Raw genomic sequence first — 22730 nt, forward strand, 5'->3', positions numbered from 1 at the left:
TTCCCCTATTAGAGCAAGGCATTCGCGTTCAATGACTCAGAATTTGCGCTTTGAAGGGGAGGGGACATGACTGGTGTTGGCGATGCCCCGGTATTGGCCTTGTTACTGTGGCGAGAACAGCCGCGAGGTCATATCAACTGGCGTTGGTTCGAACTTCAGTAGTTGCTGTGACTACAGAATGTGCCAAGATGGGAGGAGCAGTAAGCAATCTCCTGAGACGGCGAAATGCGTTGGTTTGCTCATTACCCCATAAATATTAGATTTCCTATTAGAGGGGGGCTGTGTTAGGAAAGCCGCAATGTCAGCGAAGTTCTTGGGAGAACGTTGGAAATTGGAACACAATCCAACAAAGCACGGAGACCTCTGCCCGCACGACGCACAGGAAAATGTTTCACGACCCGTATTTTGTCTGCCTCAGCTTGGACGTCGCCAGACTTCACATGGTGGCCTAGGGCAGTTTTGGCATAGGAAATGGGGGCGAGCAAGATGATGGATAGCAACTTGACACCTTTAGAGCCTGGTCGCCAACAAGCTTTCGAAGATTGGCATGCTTCTGTATGACTAGCTTTCCAATAGCAATAAATAAGCAATTGTCGAAAAAATATCATAAGATATGAAAAAGGAGTTACGCTATGTGAATATTTGTGTGTCGTACACTGATTACAGGATCTGTTACAAGGGAATCATCACTTGTGGTAATGTTAAGACCAAACTGCTACATGACTAGACTGCAAAACTAATTGGCGAACCAGAAGCAAAAATAACCACTTGTCGTGTAATGGACAGGAAGGGGAACCGAGGGGCCCGATTCATTGTTAATCACAACCATACATAACCACATATAACACTTATATAAAGTCATATAAAGCCATCCGATAATGAAGAAAAGGATTGCATAGAAGATAATAGTTGTACATTTTGACTGTAATGTAAAAATTAGAAGCTAAAGCGAAATGAAAGAAAAACAGAACTTGCTGACGGCGGGAGCTGAACCCACAACCTACGCATTACGCACGCGTTGTACTACCAGTTATGCGATGGTGACCATGCCCACATTCTGGGATATTTTTCTATGTGCACAAGACCAGCGCCACACTTTCACCACAATGTCGAAAACAAAGCTTGCCCCACCGATTTTGTTTGTGGATTGATTGAAAAATTGTGTTGTTCTAATACTTCTGGTTATTCGCTGTACCTTTTTAATCACGTGAATAACAGTAACCTTATTTTAGCAGTCCGTTATTCTGAAATATTTGGTTAGCTTCTATATTCGTGAATACCGAATAGTTCATTTTCGAACACGAATACAGTGTTACACAACTCTTTGTGTTTGAAACTTCGGATATTCGCCCACCCTATAGTGAATACAACTGTATAGCTAAAGTCGTCTAGATCCTGCTGGTAAATTCACTGTTTTCTTTCGCCAGCGTTGACATTACGCCAACATGAAACGTCTAGGTAAATCACTTGCTTCACATTATATTAGAGTGCTCCAAAACATTCATGTTCTTCAAATTCACTTCACAATTCCAACAAGAATTCTAGTGTTGTTTTTTGTCTCACTTCAGCGACACGCTTCAGAAAAATTTGCGCAAGATATAAATGTAATGGTTCATCACGTGTGACTGAAAATCGAATCGTTCAACAACGAAGATAACTGTCACTGACGCATTTTTAAGCCTTTTTATTGCAATTGTAAACGAGTAATTAGCAAAGCGATCTTTACAACACGTGTCACCTCGGCCCCTTCTTACTACGATCTGGCCAGTATCGAACATGTGCTTCTGTATAACCGCTAATAAATATTTTACAATAAATTAACGTGACATTGCCACTTCAACTCAAAGAACAAGTCATTGTTTATTAAACAGTGAAGTCTAAACGAGCATCTACTTAACACCCCTCCCACCCGGCTTGCACACCATTTTGTTCCCTTTGCCTTGGCAGGAACCCTCCGTGTTAGGCTTTGCGGTAAAGCACGCGAAAAACGAACGTGCACTGCATAACTCAAGGGAGAAATTATATAAATATTTACACCAGAGGGGTGGGGGGGGACTTCCGTTGTTGGCCTGGCATTTATGGCGACTGAGTGGTGACAGCAGAGTGATTCCAGCGGCTCGTACTGCAAATATCAGGTTCAATCTGCATGACTGCAATCTGCAATACCACCGGAATATTTCCCTGGTTAATCCAGTTGTTTCAAAAGCATACTTAATTTCTTTCTGAAGGTATTGCTCGGGGCCCAGCCTTCGTCAATATTTTACATATCTAAAGAGAGAGTGAGATTACTTGCTCCTCTGCCCCACTCGAAAAATAGTTGGCACGGCACTGGGCTACGTACACGGAAATTCGCCGGATCACGCAGAAGTCGGAGACACAGCCTGAATTTGAAGAGCGCGCATCGGCTTTTGGCCTTCTCAAAACGCATTCACTTCCATTTGATGGAATTGACCGAGTTACCGTAGTAGCAAATGAGCGGATTGAGCTCGTCATCTGCTATGCCTTTTAAGCCATAATCCACTTTGTCTCACTTCTTCATGTCTTGCGCTTTGCAGAAAAGGGCCAGCACGTTCTGCTATTAAGGAAGTTAGACTCCGCAAAACGTTTCAGCACGTTACCCTAGAGCCTTCTTCGCGGCTGCCGCAAGACCAATAGAATTTCCAAACAGATCACGCATCTTTTGCTTGCAAGAATCCGAACTTCCGATTTCAGCTTCGGGATTCCACAATCAGGCCTTTCCTTTCCTTGTAAGCAAAACATAAGGCTCGGAAGCATGACGGCATCATTTCACCGTTGTTTCTACTTACGCGGTCGTAGAGGGCCAACCAGTTTCAAGATAGACGACATTGGTTCGGGAAAACGTGCATGGATCTCTTTTCTTTGCAAGGACACCCATTGACGTTTTCCAGGCTCTGAAAGAGGCTGCCTCTGCTACCATTGTGGAAAAATCCAAGGAACATCCACTGCCGAGTTCTGTCGTAATGAGCTCTCGCCTCGCACCTCCACCAAACATGTGACGAACATAACGAAAGAGCAAAATTATATTTACAATATTCCTAAACAGGGAAGCCACACTAAAGATGGGAAATCAACAACAACCACAAACGTGCTGTTTGGGCTGTCGTTTTAGTCGTGCTGCTGAGCGCCTTTATTGGAATGGGGGAATGGTCTGTGAGAATATAAATTTCCTAGATTCAGCTAACCATGCAGACGCGAAATTTATCTACATTTCGAAAGCCTTCAATATGGTCGTGCCATCTAAACCTCTTTATAAGCTAAACAAAATTATGCCGTCAATGTTTTGTGTGAGCAGGGTCAAATTGTATTTTTTCCTTAGTTTTTTCGAATGCCGACATGTACTGTTGTCGCTTTGTTGACCTTTTTATGTGGCCGTAGCCTTTTAGAAAGACTATAATGATCCCCTCCATTTGTTTCACGCCTTTTTTGGTCACCGCTCTATCCGTCTTTACTTCCCTTTTCATTCCCCTAGTGCAGTGTAGATAAGCAGAGGCTTAAGCTCTGCTTAACCTCGCTGCCTTTATCTCTTTTACATCTCTCTCTCTCTCTCTCAGATCTTAAGAGGAAGCTAAATTAATTGAGAGTAAGATTAAGCTTAATTCGCCGCGTCGGGCCTAAAACCGACGCGGCCAATTCAAATACATGTAAAACGCGAAAATGCTTTTTAGAGATGACCCCTGGACCGCTTTTAATGAAATTTGTCGCATTTGAGAGAGAAAGTTTATTTGTAGTTTATGCTTGAAGCTGAATTTCGATTTATGCCCTGAATTTTGTTAAAGAAACATACCCACGATGTTTATAAAATATAGTTCTGGATCAAGAACAGATAGCGCGGTTCTGTAAATGGCATTCATTAGAAACTTCGAAGCGGATAATTACTTATGGTGTTTAAAATGGTTCTGCTAAAGCTCTATTTTCATTATGCTAAATTTCTTTAAATTCTTATGTAACATATCCATTTTGTGCGCTTTATATGTACTTAGATGAAACTCCCAGAATTGCGATATCATTTTTCCTTGTTGAGTTAGAGTTGTACATTTGATATCGATCTCAAAAAGTTTTTGATTTTTGCAAATTTTTCCCTCCATATGGACAATCTAAATAAAAAAATTGAAACCAACAGTCACTATATTTTAAGTTTTTCTTTTAAATGCAACAAACCTCGTCAAATTTGGTGCCGTTAGTGCCAAGCAAACAATTTGTCCTTTTACAGGTATTTAGATAGGGGCATCCGAGCTAAAGCTTCCTCTTAATAGAACAGAAGATTGGGGTAGTTGGTTTGCAGTAAGCATGGTCTTGAGTAGGGCCAACTTTGCCAAACAAGAACGAAGAAGACTGAAATACACCAAGTGCTACAAAACACTTGGTGCGAATCTCCCTTATTCGTTCTTGTGTTTAGTGAAGTTAGCGCTACTTAAGAGAATGCTTTTTCTTCACTACCAAATCCCATATCGGGAAGGCATTATCTGGTGTTCTACAGGGCTTTGTGTAAGCTCTGTTTCTTTTCCTTGTATATAAACGATTTCCGCTCAAATGTCCATTCGAAAATGTGTCTATATGTTCACGAATGAGTAGTTTCTCTTGGTATTCAATCTCCTGGGAATCATGTCATGCTTCTCAATAGCGTTTACAATTTATTTAACTGGTGCAGGAAGGGAAAAACAAACATCAGTTTATGTAAAACTGTTTACATGTCCTTCTCGAGAAGGTAATGCCCTTGCTCATTTTGCTACCCATTTGACGGTTCTCCTTTGTAAAAGGTATTAGACTATAGATGTTCAGAAAGACCGTTTTCCCCCATCTCTTCGTGCAAACACTTCGATTTGCCGTTCGACAAAACACTTACGAAACTTGGTCCTTTTCAGAGCAAACTACGCACAACAAAAGAAACAAGACTTTTCACCTATAGAACTCTACTTCATCTACGTTTAGAGTACCTGTCAGCTATTCCGAGCTCATATATAAAAAAGACAAACTGATCACAATCGCTGAAAAAGAAAGCTTTATCTCACAGATATGTATGTTCAGGTGTATATCTATATTCTTACTTTCTTCCGATCATTATCATCAAAGCCTAACCCTACTGCAATTATGATGCCAGACTGAACGCTTAAAATTATTGCAAATTTCTAATTGCGACTAGCATTCTTAGCCTACTTCTGCCATTTTAAATCTATCTATCTATCTATCTATCTATCTATCTATCTATCTATCTATCTATCTATCTATCTATCTATCTATCTATCTATCTATCTATCTATCTATCTATCTATCTATCTATCTGGCACCTTACACCGATGCAGTGGAGCAAGTTTTCTATCTATGTTAGGCCACCGGGTACATGTTTGGGTCGTGATGCTGCCTTGGTCGTTCCACTGTCGTCATCCCGCATTCATGATATGTTACTCTCGTCGTGATGCCATCGTTATGCCTCCTACCTTCTCGTGGCCGTGATGGCGTAGTGGTTGTTGCATCCTCGTCATTCCAGCTTTGTCATCTGACACTCAATATGCCATGGTCGTCCCGCCATCGTCGTCATGCAGTCATTATGCATTCGTTGTCACACTCCCACAGTGACGCACTCACAATGATTGTCAATCCAGCTTTGTGGTGTGACTCTCGTCGTGCCGTTGTCGTCATGCCATCGTGGCCACCCTGTCCTTTCACTTTCATCGTCCCTTCAGTATCATCATCCCGTCATCATCATTCCGTCGTATTCATATAATTTTTGTCAATCCATTGACATCATTTTTTGTTCCTCATCCTATCGTAATCGCGCTGCCGCTATTCACGTTTTATGATACCGTCGTTGTCATACCGGCGTCGCCATTCCGTCGTCGTTATATTGACGCTATCATGTATCCTTTTTCGTACCGTTTTCTTCAAGCCATACTGGTCGTGCCATCATTGTCACTCCCGCTTATTAATACCATTGTCATCATGCCGTCATGGTCGTGCTCTCACGTAATTTCACTTTTGTCAAAAGCATCCCGTAATGCTGCATTTTTTTTTCAGTCTTCTGGCATGCTCACAAGCGTTTTTGTTGCGGCAGTTTGTACGTTGCATAAAAATGCGGTCGTCAGTATGCTTAATATTCTGCATCAGCTCGATCACCTCACAAGTCGCCGATTGTTGTTATTCAGTCCAAAACGCAGCACTATAGATTGTGTTTTTCGCTGTGAACAATTATGTGCGAAGATACAGCCTCTCGATCGCACTTTTCGCGATTGTTAGGATCCGTTCCCTATTTTAGTGAAAATTCAAATAGTGGCTTGTAGAGGAGCGATTATTTCTAGTTTACGACAATACTTGCGCCAGTCAAATTCAATGAATGCAAGCCCTGAAAGAGTTAATGGCAAGTATACCCGTACTATTGCAGGTGATTAGCGCTAGCTAGTCCACATCACCCTTTTTTTTTCATGTTTTAAGGCGAAAGCTTTTAGATCTCCATGTTTCATGGTTGGGTTGTGAACATAAACTATTACGTGACCCAAGGAAAGCCAGAGGAAACCCAAAGCATGTCGACCCCTGTATAAGAGAATGATTAGCCAAGTTAATTAGTGATTCATTAGTGATTCAATTAAGCTGGATTAGAGTGCATTAAGGAAGATTAAGGTGTGTGATTAAGGATTAAGGTGAATGAAGGAGGATTAAGGTGAATTAGGATTGATGAAGGAGTATTAAGACCGATTAAAGTGGATTAGGGTGCATGAAGGACGATTACTGAGAGTTAAGGTGGGTGCAGGGGAATTAAAGTCGATTAAGGCAGATTAGGGTTGATAAAGGAAGATTAGGACCGATTTGGATGGATTAGGGTACATTAAGGTGCATTGTATTGTATTAATGAGGATTAGCGTGTATTAGGCAGCATTAAGGTGCATGAATAAGGATTAGGGCGTATGAAAGAGGATTAAGTTGTATGAACAAGTATTAAGGAGGATTAAGGCGAATGAGGCAGGAATAAGGTTGCAGTCTACTGTAATAAACCTTAATCCATGCTAATCCTTCATCCACCTTAATGCTCCTTAATGTACCTCAAGTCATCTTAATTCACCATAATCCACCTTCGCACTTCTTCATCGAGCTTAATACACCCTAATTCTCAATGCACCTTGATCCTAATAAGTTCACCCTAATACTCAATGCAACTTAATCCTGCTTAATCCACTCTAATCCTCAATGCATCTTTATTCTATTATTACACTGTAATGGTTAAAAGGGCAAACGAAAACCCGGGGCACTTCGCCGACGAAATAAAGATTTAAAATAAAAGAAGACGTTTCGGCTCCCGTGTGGGAGCCGAAACCTCTTAACCATCACTAATTGCGAATCTGTTTCGATTGAATTCAGCAAAGGCTTTCTTGCTCAGGAGAGCAAGAATATTATATTGGGCTCATTTTACCGTGGTCCTTCATCGTCAGTTAATGATATCTGTAGCCTTCTTGATCATATTTCCTACACTGTATTACTAGAAAATAAGAATGTTGTTATAATGGGTGATATAAATATTAATTTACTCGATGAAACATCCCCCATCTGTATTCACTATACTAGTTTGTTCCATGCCTACGGATATGATTGTTTAATTAACGTTCTCACACGCCCCCGCAGCGGCGTCTGCGTCAGCAGGCGTTTGGTGTGTTGCAACACCACGTACCCGAGCACACGAGGGCTGGACCCTCCCGCGTGTAGCCGTGCGCGGCTTAGCCTTATCTGGGGAAAAGGCGATCCTGGAGACAACACACCTCTTTGGCCTCTGCTTCACATAGACGGCACCCCCAGGCTGACCCACCCGGGGGAAATCGGCAGTCGCCTTTTCCTGTCTCTCTCTAATCAAATCTTCGTCTTTCTCTGTCGCTTTTGACCTTTCCTGTCCCCTATTTACTTCATTTCATTTCCAAGTTTTCAGGCGGCTAGGGCTAACCATGTGGGCATGGCCTTCCTTGATCATGGTTACAATTTATAGCAGTTATGTATGGCTAGGGTTTTTAAAGCACTCCCGTGTTGGGCTCCATGGTGGGCGGCCAGCTTAGCTGCCGAAATTACATGTTTTTCATGGACAGAACCACTACTTCAACAAAACCTGATCGGAGGCCGAAAAGGCACCGGACCGAGGTAATGAACTTCAATAATACCTAGTGATAGCGTTACAAAATTTTTTGTCATCACGTCTGAAACTGAACAAATATTCAAGACATGTCCCCCTTCCTCATCGCCATAGCACTTAACGAGTGTATTGGTGAGACCTACAAAGCCAAGAAAATGCATTCTGGAGACCCCTTGCTCGAAGTTATGACGGCTGAGCATAGCAGGCAGATTAGGAAACTTGAGAAGGTTGGTGAGAACAGTGTGTCTGTCAAACCACATCGGACACTGAACTACGCGAAGGGTGTGATTTCAGATAAAGAACTCCTTAAATGCACGGACGAGGAAATCCAAGAAGCCTTGATAGATCCGGGTGTTCTATGTGCAAGACGAATGAAATTTAGAAAAAGTAACATTGAAACTCCGACCAAACACATTGTGCTGACCTTCAACTCCTTAAGGCTTCCAAGTGCCGTTAAGGTCGCTTACCTGTACCTTAGAGTAAGACCATATTTGCCCAATCCCCGCCGGTGCTTTCGGTGTCAGAAATATTGGGACGGATCCCAGTCATGTCGCAGAAGAGCAACCTGTGCTAAATGCGGTCAACCAGACCATGGTGATGAAACATGCAGAAACGAGCTGTGCTGCGCCAATTGCGTGGGTCAGCACGCGGCATTTTGCAGATCTTGTCCACAGTGGAAAAAAGAAAAAGAAGTGATTGCATTGAAGGCACGGGAGAACATATCATACATTGAATCCAAAAAGAGAGTGGCGTTTGCCGATAGAGGTACTTACGCACAGGCTGTGCACAGAGGGCGTACGCCGCCGATGGTGTCCATTGGAAACCAGGTGGAGCTACTGGACAAGGTTTCAGCTCTCCGGCTCTCCTCACCCAGTGAAATAACAGACGCTCGTCGCAACCCTCTCCCAAGGGGCCCAGGGGCTTCTGCTGAGTCGGACGGAAGTCAGCACGCGGTAGAGGCCACGAAGGTCTCAACGCTGGTGCTGAAGGACCGCTTTCTTTCCAAGAAGACGGCACCTTCACCATGCACCATCAACGATGAACGCCCAAAGGGCGATGACATGATGGAAGTGGGTCCGCCGGACACGAATCAAACAAAAGAGCCTATACCTGGTAGGCAAACCAAAAAGTTGGGTATTCGCCCTTGAAAAGACAAATGGGGTAGACTTCCGGTCATTCTCCCTGCCAAGGAGAAGTGACCTACAAAGCATTTCAGCAAGTTTCTTGCTCATTCACATATGTCATCTTTGTGACCCCTTACCCGCCGTGGTTGCTCAGTGGCTATGGTGTTGGGCTGCTGAGCACGAGGTCGCGGGATCGAATCCCGGCCACGGCGGCCGCATTTCGATGGGGGCGAAATGCGAAAACACCCGTGTGCTTAGATTTAGGTGCACGTTAAAGAACCCCAGGTGGTCAAAATTTCCGGAGTCCTCCACTACGGCGTGCCTCATAATCAGAAAGTGGTTTTGGCACGTAAAACCTCAAATATTATTATTATTGTGACCCCTTACATAGAATCTCTTCGGGAAGCACTTGATAATCCACATCATCAAATATGGCTACTATTGTGCAGTGGAACTGCCGTGGTTTAAACACCAATATTGATGAAATTTACGGTCTTTTCGAGGATGCTGAGACTTCTGTTATGTGTTTGCAAGAAACTAATTTGAAAGGTTGCCATAAACAACCTCTGCGTCGATATAGCATCTTTTGCAAAGATAGGGAACAGGCGTCAGTCGCATCTGGAGGAGTCGCTATAGTGGTCGCTCAAGGAGTCCCAGTACGCGAAGTGAAGCTTAACACCAACTTAGAAGCTGTTGCAGTAAAGGTTCAGATAGGGAAAACGATAACAGTATGCTCCCTGTACTTACCACCAGGCAAGAAGATCACAGTAAAAGAACTAGAAAATCTCGTGAAAGAACTTCCAGAACCTTTCCTTTTATTGGGTGATTTTAATGCTCATAATAACATCTGGGGCAGTAACCACACTGACGCAAGGGGAAAAATGGTAGAAGAATTTTTAGAGAACTGCAATCTGTACTTTTTTAATGATGGAAAGCCAACATATTTTATTGCTAAATCACAATCTACTTCAAGCATTGACCGCTCCTGTGGCATGCCGTCACTTGCTGGCTTTTTTACTTGGGACGTGAGGGAAAACCCACGTGGCAGCGACCACTACGCTATAGTACTCAAGCCGATCGACGTGCCTCCAACAATGCCAGCACGAAGACGGAGATGGAAGCTGGGTAAAGCAGACTGGTCAGTTTTTTTGGAAAGCTCCGAAATAAGGATTGACGATGTCATCGCACTCAATATTGACGACTTATGTGATGCGATAACGAAACAAACTTTAGATGCAGCTGAAAGTTCCATACCACTTTCACAATGGAAACTTCCACGTAGACCAAAACCGCGGTGGAATGATGAATGTGATAAAGCTCGCAGGAAACAAAACTGTGCATGGTCTCGACTAAACAGGTACCCAACTTTCGAAAATTTATTGTTCTTTAAACAAAAGCGCAGTGAAGCTAGAAGAGAAAGACGGATAGCAAAGAGATCATCATGGGTGAAATATGTGAGCTCGATAAACAGTCAAACAACAAATAAATTAGTCCGGGAGAAAGTGAGAAAAATAGACGGTGTTCATACAGAATACACACTCCCTATATTTGATGAGGAAACGAATCTTAAAGGGCAAGCAAACGTACTTGGCGAGCACTTCGCTGGAATTTCGTGTGACCCTCATTGCACTCCCGAGTTTTTTAATATAAAGGCAACGGCAGAAATGAAAGATCTTCGGATATCACTGAATAGTACTGAGCCATATAACTTTCATATTACAAAACCTGAACTCTTCGATGCTATATACTTAGGGAAGAGCCATTCAGCAGGGCCGGACAACATACACTACGAAATGCTGCGACACCTACACATGAACACGTACGACACAATCCTTCACCTCTTCAACATGTTGTGGGCAGAAGGCTATTTTCCAAAAGCATGGAAGAAGGCGATAGTTCTACCACTTCTAAAACCTGGAAAGGCACACTATGATCCTAACAGTTATCGCGCCATTGCCTTGACCAGTTGTTTAGGAAAAGCTTTCGAAAGAATGGTTAACAAACGGCTTGTACACCGTTTGGAAAGTACCGGGTTACTTGATCAGTACCAGTGTGACTTTAGAGCCAATCGCAGCACAATCGACCAATTAGTCCGGTTAGAAACGAAAATCCGTGAATGTTTCGTCCAAAGGCAATATTGCGTCTCCGTTTTCTTTGACACATGAAAAGCGTATGATACGACGTGGAGACATGTCATATTAATGGATTTGTACAGATACGGAATGCACATATGAACGGCACATGCTTCGTATAATCGAAAGCTATCTTGAGGACCGAACATTTCAGGTGATGTTTGGACCAACTTTCTCCAGCTGCTCTATACAGAAGAATGTAGTGCCGCAAGGTGCAGTATTGAGCGTTACACTTTTTTTAGTGAAGCTGAATTCAATAACTACAGTTATGCCTTCTTCCTTAATGTATTCTTTATATGTCGATGATATTCAACTATGTTTCTCTTCTTGTAATATGGCTACTTGCGAACGCGAAATCCAGTTGGGTGTGAACACTATAGGGGGATGGGCAAACGAAAATGGGTTTAGATTTTGCGCAGAAAAAACAGTATGCGTACCTTTGAGTCAATACCGAAGGCTCACACCGGACCAAACATTACTTATTAAAGGAGAGAAAATCACAGTAAAAAACGAACACAAATTTCTTGGTATGATCTTTGACAAGAAACTCAACTTCAAAGTGCACATCACTTATGCAAAAGTGAAATATCTGAAACCCATAAATTTAATAAAGCTCCTATCCCACTCATCATGGAGTTCAGATTGAATATGTCTGCTTCGCATATACAATGGAGTTGTCCGGTGACAATTAGACTACGACAATGGAGTTGTCCGGTGACAATTAGACTACGGATGTTTTGTGTACGGCTCAGCTCGAAAGTCAGCAATAGAGGTTCTTGATCCGGTACATCACCTCGAACTACGTCTGTATTCCGGCACGTTTCGTACGTCTCTTGTACAAAGCTTGTATGCAGAAACCAACCAGCTGTATTTGGAACACAGAAGACTATTTCTCGGAAACATGTACATAATGAGAGTACTGTCCTGTTCAACGCCTCCTTGTAGACTACTATTTACAAGGCCGCGCATTGAAATACATTTTAGCAACAAACCGGCAATCATTCCTTCCTTTTTCATCAGGTACCAAAAGCTGAATGCGGACCTATGTTTCGACGTAAGAAATAAACTCTTGCAAGATGAACCTTCCTTTGCTCCTTGGGAGATGAAACATGCGCAATGCGACTTTAGGTTAACAAAAAACAGAAAACAATTTTCACCAAGAGAGGTGTTACTAAGCGAACATTTAGAAATAGAAACAGAATATAATTTTTGCATGAAATACTTTACAGATGGATCAAAAAGCTATGGCAATGTAGGCGCTGCAGTGACATCAAATGAATTTGAAAAGCAAATGAGACTTCCAATTCAGGCTACTGTCTTTACAGCAGAACTTCATGCCATTTCGTTAGCTCTTGAAGACATCCTGAAAAGAGGAAATAACCAATCTATTATATTTAGCGACTCCTTGAGCTCTCTTCAAGCTCTCGCATCTAGGTTACCATCTAGAAATTATCTACCGAAGGAAATAAAATAACGATACACAACATGTCACAAGAGAGCGTTAAATATCACTTTCTGCGGGATTCCTAGTCATGTAGGTATTCCCGGTAATGAAAGAGCAGATTTTATGGCAGTCCGTACCAAAGATTTGGAGCTACAGGATGTTGGCCTACCTTGGCAAGATTATGGAGCCACTTTAAAAATAGCAGTTAAGAAACACTGGCAGGAAACTTAACAAGCTTCATTGCGTAAAACCTATTTTACGAGAATGGCAGAGTTGTCGCCAGAGACAAAGATTTTACGAGGTTATTTTATGTCGCTTAAGAATTGGTCACACAAGGCTGAGACATAGTTACTTAATTAATAACAAACCACAAACTACATGCCAACACTGCGGTGAAATTCTAACCGTGCTACATATTTTAATAACATGTCCTGGTTTAGAAAAATGGAGGGAAAAATATTTTTGGATTTTTTACGAAAAAAGAATCCCTATCCATCCTATGTTCTTATTGAGCGATGAACCACTGGTCCCATATGAAGATACTTTTAGCTTTTTAAAACCACACGAATCCTACAAGAACTGTAGCACATTTCATGTTTTATATTTTTACTTGGCAATTTACACCATTTTACAGCATCTAAACAAATAAGCTAATAGAAAAAACATTTTCTTGGCGCATTATAGTCTGCACGGCTGCTGCGCCATAGAAATCCAAAATCATCATCAACTTCTCACACGCGAAGTTCCTAACTTCATTCACCAGAGGCGAAAGTGTTGCACATCAACATCACTCATCATTACGCCCTGCTCTTACGCTTCGATTCCAACGCACGACCTTGCCCACCTTCATATACTAAAAGTGTTCTGGACGAAGTTGGCTTCATACCTGCTGTTGCTGATCATCATCATCATCATCATTAGCCTAGTTACGCCCACTGCAGGGCAAAGGCCTCTCCCATACTTCTCCAACTACCCCGGTCATGTACTAATTGTGGCCATGTTGTCCCTGCAAACGTCTTAATGTCATCCGCTCACCTAACTTTCTGCCGCCCCCTACTACGCTTCCCTTTCCTTCGAATCCAGTCCGTAACCCTTAATAACCATCGGTTATCTTCCCTCCTCATTACATGTCCGGCCCATGCCCATTTCTTTTTCTTGATTTCAACTAAGATGTCATTTACCCGCATTTGTTGCCTCACCCAATCTGCTCTTTTCTTATCCCTTAACGTTACACCGATAATTCTTCTTTCCATAGCTCGTTGCGTCGTCCTCAATTTCAGCAGAAGCATTTTCGTAAGCCTCCAGGTTTCTGCCCCATATGTGAGTACTGGTAACACACAGCTGTTATACACTTTTCTTTTAGGGATAGTGGCCGCCTGCTGTTCCTGATTTGAGAATGCCTGCCAAACGCACCCCAGCCCATTCTTATTCTTCTGGTTATTTCAGTCTCATGATCCGGATCCTACTGCCTGCCCTAAGTATATGTATTGCCTTACCACTTCCAGTGCCTCGCTACCTATCGTAAACTGCTGTTCTCTTCCGAGACTGTTAAACATTACTTTAGTTTTCTGCAGATTAATTTTCAGACCCACCCTTCTGCTTTGCCTATCCAGGTCAGTGACCATGCATTGCAATTGGTCTCCTGAGTTACTAAGCAAGGCAACTCATCAGCAAATCGCAAGTTGCTAAGGTATTCTCCATCAACTTTTATCCCCCATTCTTCCCACTGCAGGTCTCTGAATACCTCCTGTAAACATGCTGTGAATAGCATTGGAGAGATCGTATCTCCCTGTCTGACGCCTTTCTTTATTGGGATTTTGTTGCTTTCTTTGTGGAGGACTACGGTGGCTGTGGAGCCGCTATAGATATCTTCCAGTATTTTTATATATGGCTCATCTACACCCTGATTCCGTAATGCCTCTATGACTGCTGAGGTTTCGACTGAATCAAACGCTTTCTCGTAATCAATGAAAGCTGTATATAAGGGTTGGTTATATTCTGCCCATTTCTCTATCACTTGATTGACAGTGTGAATATGGTCTATTGTTGAGTAGCCTTTACGGAATCCTGCTTGGTCCTTTGCTTGACAGAAGCCTAAGGTGTTCCTGATTCTATTTGCGATTACCTTGGTAAATACTTTGTAGGCAATGGACAGTAAGCTGATCGGTCTATAATTTTTTCAAGTCTTTGGCGTCACCTTTCTTATGGATTAGGATTATGTTAGCGTTCTTCCAAGATTCTGGTACGCTCGAGGTTATGAGGCATTGCGTATACAGGGTGGCCAGTTTCTCTAGAACACTCTGACCACCATCCTTCAACAAATCTGCTGTTACCTGATCCTCCCCAGCTGCCTTCCCCCTTTGCATAGCTCGTAAGGCTTTCTTTACTTCTTCTGGCGTTACCTGTGGGATTTCGAATTCCTCTAGGCTATTCTCTCTTCCACTATCGTCGTGGGTGTTACTGGTGTTGTATAAATCTCTATAGAACTCCTCAGCCACTTGAACTATCTGATCCATATTAGTAAGGATATTGCCGGCTTTGTCTCTTAACGCGTACATCTGATTCTTGCCTATTCATAGTTTCTTCTTCACTGCTTTTAGGCTTCCTCCGTTCCTGAGAGCCTGTTCAATTCTATCCATATTATAGTTCCTGATGTCCCCTGTCTTACGCTTGTTGATTACCTTGGAAAGTTCTGCCAGTTCTATTCTAGCTGTAGGGTTAGAGGCTTTCATACATCGGCGTTTCTTGATGAGATCTTTGCTCTCCTGCGATAGCTTACTAGTTTCCTATCTAACGGCGTTACCACCGACTTCTATTGCGCACTCGTTAATGATGCCCATGAGACTGTCGTTCATTGCTTCAACACTAAGGTCCTCTTCCTGAGTTAAAGCCGAATACCTGTTCTGTAGGTTGATCCGGAATTCCTCTAGTTTCCCCCGTACCACTAACTCATTGATTGGCTTCTTGTGTATCAGTTTCTTCCGTTCCCTCCTCAAGTCTAGGCTAATTCAAGTTCTTACCTTCCTATGGTCACTGCAGCATAACTTGCCGAGCACGTCTACATCTTGTGTGATGCCAGGGTTCGCGCAGAGTATGAAGTCGATTTCATTTCTAGTCCCACCATTCGGGATCCTCCACGTCCACTTTCGACTAACCCGCTTGCGGAAAAAGGTATTCATTATCCGCATATTATTCTGTTCTGAAAACTCCACTAATAACTCTCCTCTGCTATTCCTAGAGCCTATGCCATATCCCCCCACTGACTTGTCTCCAGCCCGCTTCTTGCCTACCCTGGCATTCAAGTCGCCCATCAGTATAGTGTATTATGTATTGACTTTACCCATCGCCGATTCCACGACTTCATAAAAGCTTTCGACTTCCTGGCCATCATGACTGCATGTAGGGGCATAGAGTTGTACCACCTTCAATTTGTACCTCTTATTAAGTTTCACAACAAGACCTGCCACCCTCTCGTTAATGCTATAGAATTCCTGCATGTTACCAGCTATTTCCTTATTAATCAGGAATCCGACTGCTAGTTCTCGTTTCTCCGCTAAGCCCCGGTGGCACAGTACGTGCCCGCTTTTTAGCACTGTATATGCTTCTTTTGTCCTCCTAACCTCACTGAGCCCTATTATATCCCATTTACTATCCTCTAATTCCTCCAATAACACTGCTAGACTCGCCTCACTAGATAACGTTCTAACGTTAAACGTTGCCAGGTTCAGATTCCAATGGTGGCCTGTCCGGAGCCAGGTATTCTTAGCACCCTCTGCAGCGTCACAGATCTGACCGCCACCATGGTCATTTGCTTCGCGGCTGCTGGGGACTGAGGGCCGGGGTTTGATTGTTGTATTCACATAGGGGGTTGTGGCCAAGTACTGCACCAGGGTGGTCAATCCTGCTCTGGTGAGAGAGTGCGTTACCGGTTCGGGCCACCGGGATCAGGCTGCACACCAGGCCTGTTTGTGCAATTTTCTCAACACACGTTTTTTTTCTTGTATTTTCCGGCACCGGGGTTTGAGCCACGGTCCTCTTGCATGGGAGGCGGATACTGTACCGTCTCCGCAGGAGTTAAATAAAAAAATAATTAAAGTATGGGGTTTTACGTGACAAAACCACTTTCTGATTATGAGGCACGCCGTAGTGGAGGACTCCGGAAATTTGGACCACCTGGTGTTCTTTAACGTGCACCTAATTCTAAGTACACGGGTGTTTTCGCATTTCGCCCCCATCGAAATGCGGCCTCCGTGGCCGGGATCCGATCCTGCGACCTCGCGCTCAGCAGTTTAGCACCATAACCACTGAGCAACCACGGCGCGTCCCGCAGGAGTCTGTTGCTGATAAATGAAGTTAAATCACTAAACGACCCAGAGAAAGCGTTTTCCAGATTTTTTTACGTGCTATCTCATACTTAGCACAGACCACCTCCAAATAGACATGTAAAACAAACTGTAGCATTTTCTCACAATCCATGGATCTCGCAGGGGTTATTAACAGCATTGCGCAAACCGGATAACTTATATAGGGAAACCAAAAGGCAACCGTTTAACATGAACTTACGTGCCCGATATCAAAACTTCTGTAACACCCTTACCCCGAAAGTGAAATCAACTAAACGATTGTGTTTCGAGTAAAAAATTTTACAGGCGGCTAATCATACAAAAAATGAGCCATTGTCAATTGCTTCTTAAACAGGAACACACGACTAAATCAAGTATAGATAATAATAAATGACGGAGTAGAACTCAATTGCTCTGCGGATATAGCTGAGGCTTTCAGCAGTTTTTTTTCTTTAGAATTTACCTTCTCCTACACAGATCATCAGCATGAACCGTCTACATAATTTATTCTTTTGATAAACAATAATTTCATTTCATTTATTAATGCTTTTAGCCCATTTTTGGGCCGTTACAGGGTGGGACAATATTTGTTGCAATGCAGAAAATGCATTGGCACTCGCAGCCATATAGATATGTAGATACAAAAAAATATAATGTGCACAACCTGCGGCTCACAACAAAATACAAATGGGGTAGTAGAAGCACACAAAGCAACATCGATATTTCCAAGTAGGTGAAATTTGCTAGAAACGAGTGTCGTGGTTAATTTGGCAGGTCAAGGTAAAGGTTTATAGATTTTTCAAACGAACTGAGAGAGGCTGTTTGCGTTATGTGCTGTGGCAGCGAGTTCGTTTCTTCAATCGTTCGTGGGAAGAATGACTATTTGAATGTGTTGTTCCGAGCTTGGGGGGGGGGGTGTAGGTTGCTGGTTGTGACTGTTCCTCAATGTTTGCGCCGAGCGCTGCGTTATGTACAGTCCGGTATTTGTTTTAAAGAAGTTACCCCGCAAAAGATAGAAGAACTTACGTCTAGCAACTCTTCTCCGCTCTAGGATTTGAGGTAATTTAAGTTCTGACAAAATCCCCGGGACTGAGTCCGTGGACTTATATCTACAGAATAAATATAGGCGCCTTTCTTCGGAATATTTTAATCCTTGCTATCTGGTTTTTCGTATAGGGATCCCACAGGATACAGCCATATTCCAAGGTTGGTCTTACAAGTGACAAATAGGCGGTTGGTTTCGCTGTCGTGGTTGCCTACCCTAGTTTAAGGCACAAAGTCCACGTTTTTCTCTCGGCTGTACTAAATAAGCTTTGAATGTGCCTATCTCAATTTAATATTTTCACTTATCGTTACGCCTAGATACATGAAGTAGCTTACTTGTTGTAATTTGTGTCCTTCAATTTCGTATTAAAACGGAAGACTATCTTTATTTTGCTTGTTATTCTTATAAATGACGTTTTGCTATGATTTATTTTCATTTTCCATTTTGTGCACCAGTCATGGACACTGCTTAATGCCGTGCTTAACGTAATTTGATGTTCTTTGGATGTTATATGTGAGTAAAAAAGGCAATCGTCTGCAACTAACCGAACCTCAACATCTGACGAAACTGACTCTGCAATATCGTTGATCTAACAGAGAAATAAGACGGGACCGAGCACGGAGCCCTCGGGAACACTTGATGAAACACTCAGAATGCCTGATTTCGTGCATTTGATTTCCACGTACTGCGTTCTATTTTTAAAATACGATTTATTCCAAGCGACAATAGAACTATTAATCCCAAAATTCTTTGGTTAGCTTATAAGTACTAAGTGTGGAACCAGGTCGAACGCTTTCAACATATCAAGACAAAGTGCATCTACCTGATTTTTATAGTTGATTGCCTTTGTGAACTCCTGGACTGTTTCTACGAGCTGGCCGATCGTTGACAATTTGTGTCTAAAACCATGTTGATTAGGATTAAGCAGATTTTGGCCCTCAAGGTAATCAAATAAACTGCCGCTATTATATGTTCTAGTATTTTGAAGCATGTGGACGTGATTGAAATCGGCCTGTAATTTTATACACAATGTTTGTTTCCGGCTTTCTGGACAGGTATAACTTTCGCTCTTAACCAGTCGGAGAGCAATTTTCACTTATCCAGGGACAAGCTGCAAATAATGTTTAAATATTTATACAACAATTCTGCATAACGTTTTAAAAACTCATTTGAGGCGTTGTCAAGACCAACAGACTATTTGTCTCAATATCTTTCAAAAGCGATAATATTGACACGTATACTTATCTTTATCGGGCAACCACGTTTCGCAGCCTAACAAATCTAATCGCACAGCGTGGGACGCGCCTGTATGTATCCGAAGTTTCTGGAACGTTATCGATGCTTCTATGCGCTGTCTGTTGTCGCCGAACGTTATGTTATCTGATTTCATCACCTGAAGCGAATGGTGTAGAACTTTGTGGAAGGCACGCGGGTCCGAACGATTACTCTGGAACATTCGATGACTGCTCTATAAAAGCCGACGTGCTTGACCCGCTGATCAGATTTCCGACGATCGCCGACCGTGTTCGCCGCTATCGTTGTGCTATAAGTGTAGCCTGTTTTTGTGGGCACAGGTTCGCCCAATAAAAGCTAGTTTTGTATTCCACCGTATTGCTTCTTTCTTCACCGTCACTACCACGTGACATCTGGTGGAGGTGTTTTTCGTCCATGTACAGGACGCCCCCGACAAGCCGTCATCCCAGCCCAGACCGCAAACAGAACACCAACGTAGTCCCGGACCACCGAGCAAGCCGCCGTCTTCAACAGCTGCCCCCGGAGCACGGAATTTTACCTGAGACCAAGAAGATTGTGGCCAAGGCAACCCCAATGGCAGCCCCAGCCTCCCCCATCGTGCTGCAGCAGCCCAGGGAACCACCGACGTTCCGCGGTTCCACATTTGAGGACCCGGAAACCTGGCTGGAAACGTATGAGAGGGTCGCCACGTTTAACAACTGGGCAAGCGACGACAAGCTACGACATGTCTATTTCGCATTGGAGGACGCCGCCAGGACGTGGTTCGAAAATCGAGAAGCCACCTTGACGACGTGGGAGCTCTTCCGAAGCGGCTTCCTGCAAACATTTCAAAGCGTCGTGCGAAAAGAGCGAGCCCAAGCTCTACTGGAGACAAGAGCGCAGCTGCCGAATGAGACGATCGCGATCTTCACTGAGGAAATGAGCCGTCTGTTCCGCTACGCCGACCCAGAAATGTCCGAGGAGAAGAAAGTAGGGCTACTGATACGTGGTGTAAAGGGGGAACTTTTCGCCGGTATGGTAAGAAGCCCACCGAAGACCGTCGACGAGTTTCTTCGTGAGGCGACGAGCATCGAGAAGACACTGGAATTGTGGAACCGGCAATGTGACCGACGCACCAAGCCAACAAGCTACTCCGGAATTCAATTACTGGCCACGGACGATCTATGCGAGACCATAAGGGCCATTGTGCGCGAAGAACTGCACAAGGTCTTGCCATCGTCGCCGCCTCAAGTGGCCTCGATCGCCGACATCGTGAAAGAAGAGGTGCACCGATCGCTAGGAGTTCCTGAGGTGCAACCACAATTACCGCAGCCCCAGCCACAAGCAATGATTTACGCCGCCGTCGCACGCCGTCAAGCTCCCCCTCCGCGACAACGCCAGGGCCCTGTAACGCCGCAATTCCGTCGTCCACCGCCACCGCCGCCAGCACGCCCACCCGTCGCCCAGCGCACCTACGCGAGGAAGACGGACATTTGGCGGCCCCCGACCACCGCCCGCTCTGCTACCACTGCAGCGAAGCCGGCCATGTGTACCGCCGATGTGTACCACCGTAACGCACAGCGCCCGAGGGAAGGTGAACGCCCTCGTGACATCGCCGACTACCTCGCCGCTACTCAGTGGAGCCCTCGACGACCGTCCCGTTCGCCGTCAGCAGGCCGCTACCTGTCGCCGCAGCGCCGACCATACACCGGCCCAGCCCGGGGCCGCTCTGCGAGCCCATATCCGGAAAACTAAAAGCAGCAACCGATGGAGGTGCGGTTGCTGTTCGTCGAACTGACGAAGATCCTCCGCCGCCGACGAAGACGACGAAGAAACCATCTCGACGACCTAATGACGACACGCCGCCGTCCCGACGAAGTCAGCAAGCCAAGACTACACCGACGAAAGACGACTTGACGAAGCGACGTTCCAGCTTCAGTTCAACACGATGCAGCCGTGATCCGACGCCACGGCCTAACTGCAACGCCAGACAAAGAACCACCGACCTTGACGTGCTTCTTAGCGGCCACGCAGTCACTGCCTTAGTCGATACAGGGGCCGATTACTCCGTAATGGACACATTGCCGCCCAGTTGAAGAATGTTAAGACTGCATGGGAGGGCCCCAAAATTCGGACCGCTGGAGGGCACATCATTACGCCCACTGGAATCTGCACGGCAAGAATTACCATTCATGACCGGACTTACCCTGCCACCTTCGTTATCCTGCAGCAGTGTTCACGAGACGTCATTCTCGGCATGGACTTCCTGAACCAACACGGCGCAATCTTCGACCTTTAGTCCCTGTCAATAACGCTGTCGGAAGATCAAGCGATACCATCGGAGAGTCCTTGTAGTCACCACGCGTTGAGTGTGCTCGAAGATCAAGTGAGCATCCCGCCTCGCTCCAGCATCGTTATTTCGGTCGGCACCGAAACACCCGCTGACGTAGAAGGCGTCATCGAAGGCGACCAACGTCTACTACTCGACCGTGAAATTTGCGTCGCAAGAGGGATCGCTCGACTGCACGGAGGAAACACGAGAGTGTTGCTGACAAACATCAGCCAGGAGTTCAAGCACATCAACAAGGGCACGACGATCGCATTCATCGAGGAAATACAGGAAACCAGCGATGCGTTTGTCCTCTCGGATTCTTTCGTATCTACCTCGACGACCATAGTTCCCGAGCCAGACTTCGACATAAATCCAAGTCTCCCCGTGATTAAGCAGCAACAGCTCAGAAGTCTGCTTCGACGATACAAAGACTGCTTTTCGACGTCATCGAGGATTCGACAAACACCAGTCGCAAAGCATCGCATAGTAAACGAAGAGTGCGCTCGACCACTCCGCCAGAGTCCTTACCGAGTTTCGACGCGAGAGCGCGAAGCTATAAGTCAACAAGTCGACGGAATGCTGCGCGACGACATCATCCGGCCATCGAAAAGCCCCTGGGCGTCTCCAGTTGTTTTAGTGAAGAAAAAGGACGGAACCCTACGTTTCTGAGTCGATTATCGTCGACTGAACAAAATCACGAAGAAAGACTTATACCCCCTCCAACGGATAGACGACGCATTGGATCGGCTCTGCAATGCTAAATACTTCTCATCGATGGACCTCAAGTATGGCTACTGGCAAATAGAAGTCGACGAAAGGGACCGCGAAAAGTCCGCCTTCATCACGCCAGACGGCCTCTACGAGTTCAAGGTCATGTCATTTGGACTGTGCTCGGCGCCTGCAACGTTCCAGCGCGGGATGGACACGGTTTTAGCAGGATTGAAGTGGCAGA

Source organism: Dermacentor albipictus, chromosome 5 (assembly GCF_038994185.2).
Source record: "Dermacentor albipictus isolate Rhodes 1998 colony chromosome 5, USDA_Dalb.pri_finalv2, whole genome shotgun sequence".
NCBI classification, from domain to species: Eukaryota; Metazoa; Arthropoda; class Arachnida; order Ixodida; family Ixodidae; genus Dermacentor; species Dermacentor albipictus.